Below are 6,000 nucleotides of genomic sequence, written 5' to 3' on the forward strand. Positions count from 1 at the left end.
AGTGTCCCAACACTACTCATCCCAGCCTAGAATGAACGCATGCGACTCGACCGATAGTTCAAGTGAACTGGTTCATACGGTTCGGGTCTTGGAGGTTTGGTTCAACCTAGTTTTGGCGAGTTCAACCCGTTTTAATGCTTTGGAGGTCCGATTCAAGTGGTTCGGGTCTGGTTTAGGTTGGTTCGAGTAGTTCATAAGCATTTTGGAGTGGTTTTGATTATTATTGTAATAATTTAGGTTATTTGCTTGCTTGGAATGCCAAAACTGGTCCATATCGGTGTGTGTTTAATTATTTATGCATTATGAATGTATGTTATAATTAAATAAATCTTGTATGTGCATATAGTATACCATATAGATTTAAAATCCCACCATCGGAAGCATGTAGCATGTATTGAAAGTATGTTATAAATAGTTATAATATATAATATGCATGCTTTAGGGATCCAAGTTTTTAATATAAAGTGTTATATTAAATTCTGAAATGCTTAACGTGTGTTATGGATGAAAAGTATGTCTAAAGTTTTATAAATTGTTATAAAATTGGATTATACATTTAAAATCCATAACAAAGATAAGATGCATGTTCACCTAGGATTAATAAATAACAACTGATTTTAAAGTTAAAATAGGTTGTTATCTTGTAAAATTTTTGTTACCAACTCAATCGATCTATAACCATGTCTAAGGCTGCAGGTATTTAGTAGACGGCATACGAATTTCTTAGGTCCATTCCCAACCTTGACTCTCCAATTCAGTAGCATCGTTGGGGTCGACCTCTAAGGTCTAAAAATGGAGGATTATAGTTACAACAATTGCTAAGTGTTAGTAAACTCTTGACCAAAAACGGTAACTAAATGACTATGGGAATAAGAGTTATTCTAGAGATAGTATTTAGTCAAGAATGTCTTGTTTCAGTGAAGGAGTATTTAACTGCCCCTCGGTAGAATCTATTCTAACTCACTAAAGTATCGTTGCAAATAAATAATGAAATTTGGGTAGAATATTACTTTTACTAAAATTGAATTGGATTTAAAAGCAATTTATTAATTAGAATTTGTTTATGTTTTTAGCATGTTGAATTCTTTAAAATTACACGGTTCTAATATGTTTAACGATCTTAATTATTCAACATGGAAATCAAACATAAAAGTAATATTAACAGATGGTGATTAAAATTTGTTTTAACAATGGAATATCCCCAGTCTCCCAGTTCATCAGTAAATAAAAAAATTTGGAATGCATATGACAGATGGATTAAGGCAAATGGAAAAGCATGGATCCTTATCATAGCTGTTGAAATGCCTTGAATATGTTTGCTAGCGCTTCGAACAACCAAGTACAGGAGTCTTGATCCTTATCATAGGGTTTTTTTTTTTTCGAAATTCCGCATTTGTTCGACAATTGAAGATGTCTGGCGTGAACGTAAAGATCGTCAAATTTACCAGGAGGAACAGTTTTGGTTTATGGAAGATCAAGATGCGATCCTTGCTAAAGCAGTAAGGGTTGTGTGTGCCGCTGACGGGTAAGTCAAAGAAGGCTACTGTGGATGACAAAGAATGGTAGACTCTTGAGGAGAAGGCTCATTCGACGATCATGCTATGTTTGGCTGATGATGTCATCATCGAGGTCGCAGATGAAGAAACTGTCGCTGGTCTTTGGTTGAAGTTGGAGAGTTTTACATGACGAAATCTTTAACCAAGAAGTTTTTTCTAAAGAAACGTTTCATCTCCATATGCAGGAAGGTACATCTCTACGAGATCATCTTGATTAATTAAATAAAATTTTATTAGATCTGCGTAATGTAGAGGTTAAGGTTGATGATGAGGATGCTGCCCTAATTCTATTGACGTTTTTGCCGTTGTCTTATGAGACTTTTGTTGACTCATATATTGAAGGGAAAGAAACTCTAACCTTAGAAGATACAAAGTCCACGTTGCTTATGAGAGAGGACTGTCAGAATGCAGAAAGTCAGACATCTAGGTTAGCTGTTACAGGAAGCAAGGGACATAGGAATTCTAGTAAGCAGAAGTCGAACCAGAATAAAAGGTCTTCGAAGTCAAAGGATTCTAGATCAGATGATATTTGTAACTACTGTAAAGAAAAGGGACATTGGAAAATCGAATGTTATAAGATAAAAAGTAATCAGGAAAAGAAGGAAAAGAGTGACAAAAGGGAAGCATCCGCATCTATTGCACAAGTTGAGATTGATTCTGAAGAAGTCGAGATCTATTCTGAAAGAGATCTAGCTTTAGTTGTGAATGAACAGTCACATTCTGATGATGTGTGGGTTCTTGATTCTGGGGCATCTTATTATATGTGCCCAAATAGAGAGTGGTTCTTAACCTATCAGGAAATAGATGGAGGGAATGTTAGCATGGCTAATGGTGTTGTGTGCAAGATAGTTGGAATTGGCTCAGTTAACATACAAACAAATAATGGTGCCTTCTACACTTCAAAAGAGGTTAGGCATGTTCCACTAATGAAAAAGAGTTTGATATCCTTTAGTATACTCGATAGCAAGGGTTACAGTTTTGAAGGTAAAGGTGGAGCAATGTATGTTTATAAGGGTTATGAGGTAGTTCTGAAAGGCATAAAGCGTGGAACACTGTATTTTCTATTAGGTTCCACGATAACAGGTTATGTTGTTGTTGCATCGTCGGTCGTTCACAAGGATGAATGACTATGTTATGGCATATGAGACTTGGTCATATGAGTGAAAAAGAGATGCCAATTCTGTCAAAAAGAGATCTTCTTTGTGGGCATAAGGTGCATGATTTTGAATTTTGTGAACATTGTGTATTTGGGAAGCTTCATCACAGCAAGTTTCCAAGAGGTATTCATCGTACAAAAGGGACACTTGATTATATTCATTCAGACTGTTGGGGACCTTCTAAAGTTTAATCTATTGAAGGCAGTAGGTATTTATTGTCTATAATTGATGATTACTCAAGAATGACTTAGGTTTTTATGATGAAACATAAAAGTGAAGCCTCAAGAATTTCAAGCAGTGGAACATATTAATTGAAAATCAAACTGGGAATAAGATCAAAAGGCTGCGAACTGATAATGGTCTGGAATTATGTGGATCTGAATTTAATGAGTTTTGTAAAGCTGAGGGGATTATTTGCCATCATACTGTTAGGAACACTCCACAACAAAATGGGGTTGTAGAACGTATGAATCAGATGTTGTTGGAGAGAACAAGATGCATGCTTTCTAATACACGATTGGCTAGAAAGTTTTGGGCAGAAGTAATACATACATCATGTTATCTGATCAATCGTGGACCTCACACAGCTATTGATTGTAAAACACCTTACGAGGTGTGGTCTGGTAAGCCTACAGATTATTCTTTACAAAAAGTTTTTGGTTGTACTGTCTACTATCATGTTAATAAGGGTAAATTAGAACCGAGAGCTAGAAAGGGTATATTTGTGGGTTTTGGGGATGGAGTTAAGGGATATAGAGTCTGGTCACCTTCTGAGAATAGAGTCATACTTAGTAGGACTGTGATATTTGATGAAAATTCCATGCTTAACTCAACTGTAAAGCCTTTTGTGATGTCTACTAATGTGGGAGAAAGTAGTAGAGTTGATAAACAGGTGGAGATGCAATTCACTTCAGCTGTGAATGAATTACAACAACAAGGTGGAGAAGATCAACACGTTACTACAGAAACTGATGTGCAACCAAAAATAAATGTGCCTAGAACGTCAAGAGTTGATTTGCCTGAGAATTCTAGATCACGAGTAGATCAACCAAGCATATCTCGTGATAGAGCTAGAAGAGTTGGTGTTGGACCTCCTGTGAGGTATGGTTTTGAAGATATGGTTACTTTTGCATTACAGGTTGTTGAAGAGGTGGATCCTCATGAGCCATCCACCTATAGAGAAGCTGTGTCATGTGGTGAGTATGCTAAATGGCTTGCTGCTATGGGGGATGAGATGGAATCTCTTGACAAAAATCAGACTTGGGAATTAGTTAAACGACCTAAGAAGAGAAAAATTGTCACTTGTAAATAGTCTTCAAGAAAAAGGAGGGAATATCATCTTCAGAGGGCATTAAATATAAAGCTCGAGTTGTTGCTAGAGGGTTCACACAAAGGGAAGAAGTTAATTATAATGAGATCTTCTCACTAGTAGTCAGACATACTTCTATCAGGGTGTTACTAGCTATAATAGCACGTCAAAATTTGGAACTTGAACAACTAGATGTGAAGACAACTTTCTTACATGGAGAGTTAGAGGAAGATATTTATATGACCCAACCAAATGGGTTCCAATGTCCAGGTAAAGAAGATTATGTTTGCAAGTTGAAGAAATCTTTGTATGGGTTAAAGCAGTCTCCAAGGCAGTGGTACAAACGATTTGACAGCTATATGATTGGACATGGCTATAACAAGAGCTCGTATGATTGTTGTGTATATCACAACAAAGTTGATGATGGTTCATGATTTATCTACTTTTATATGTAGATGATATGCTCATAACTGCAAAGTTCAAGTTTGATATTCTGAAATTGAAGAATCTTCTCAGTGTTGAGTTTGATATGAAGGATTTGGGTGCTACTTAGAAAATTCTGGGTATAGAGATTTATAGGGATAGAGGTAAGAATAAGCTCTTCTTGTCACAAAAAGGATATATTCAAAAAATATTGTCCAGGTTTAGTATGTCATCAGCTAAGGCTATAGATACTTCTAGTGCTGTAAATGCTCGTTTGTCATCTGTGCTTTCACCACAGTTTGAAGCTGAGAAGGAGTACATGTCTCGAGTTCCTTATGCTAGTGCAGTGGGAAGTTTGATGTATGCTATGGTCTATACTAGGCCTGACCTTGCCCATGCCATTAGTATTGACAGTAGGTTCATGGGTCAACCTGGGAAGGAGCATTGGCAAGCCGTTAAAAGGATTTTTCATTACCTTAGACGTACATCTGATGTTGGTCTTCTTTATGGGAATTGCACAGAGTGTTTAGTGACTGGTTATTCTGATTTTGACTATGCTGGAGATGTTGACAGTATGAGGCCTATGACTGGCTATGTGTTCACTTTGGGTGGTTCTATTGTTAGTTGGAAGACAACCTTACAGCCTACAGTTACTTTGTCTACTACTGAAGCAGAGTACATGGCCTTAACAGAAGCTGCTAATAAGGGAATATGGCTGAGGGGGTTAGTTGGTGATCTTGGTTTGCATCATGACCAAGCTATTGTATATTGTGATAGTTTGAGTGCAATATGCCTAGCAAAGAATCAAGTTCATCATGAGAGAACTAAGCACATAGATGTAAGATATCACTTCTTAAGAGGTAAGCAGAGAGTTAAAGTGGAGAAAATTGGTACTACTGATAACCCTGCTGATATGTTCACCAAATCGGTTCCACAAGGAAAGTTCAATTATTGTTTGGACTTGCTGAATGTTTTAAATTGTTAGTGGCCCCCTTTATGGGACACTTTGAGGCATGAGGGAGAAGTTTGGATACGTATGGCGATATTGATTTATGTTGCATTTGGTACATCTGCTATCTGGGAAAGAATTCAAGTCAAGGTGGAGATTTATTGAAATGCCTTGAATCTTTTGTATTCAACATTTTTATTTATTTACAATTATTTATGATTTTGACCCTAGGGTTTAGAGTAGTGTGCTATATAAACTCTCTAACCCTAGAGGCGCCGTTTTGATGTAATTCTAAAAACATTCTCTCAAATAATATTTTTCTCCCTCTTCTCGTGGATGTAGCTAACACACTGTTAGTGAACCACGTATATCTGTGTGTCGATCTTCTCTATCTCTACGTTCCTTTTTTTGTGTTCTTTAATTGTCGATTTTGCAACAATAGCAAATATATCTTATATACTAGCTAAGAAATTTGAGAATGGCTACTACTAAAGAAATCATGGATTTGTTACAGACATTATTTGGACAATCTGTCAAAAACGATATTCTCGATGAAATTTATGACTATAACATAAAGGATAGAACCTCTGTTAATGAACATGTTCT

The sequence above is a fragment of the Benincasa hispida genome, chromosome 1 (genome assembly GCF_009727055.1).
Source record: "Benincasa hispida cultivar B227 chromosome 1, ASM972705v1, whole genome shotgun sequence".
In the NCBI taxonomy this organism is placed as follows: domain Eukaryota; kingdom Viridiplantae; phylum Streptophyta; class Magnoliopsida; order Cucurbitales; family Cucurbitaceae; genus Benincasa; species Benincasa hispida.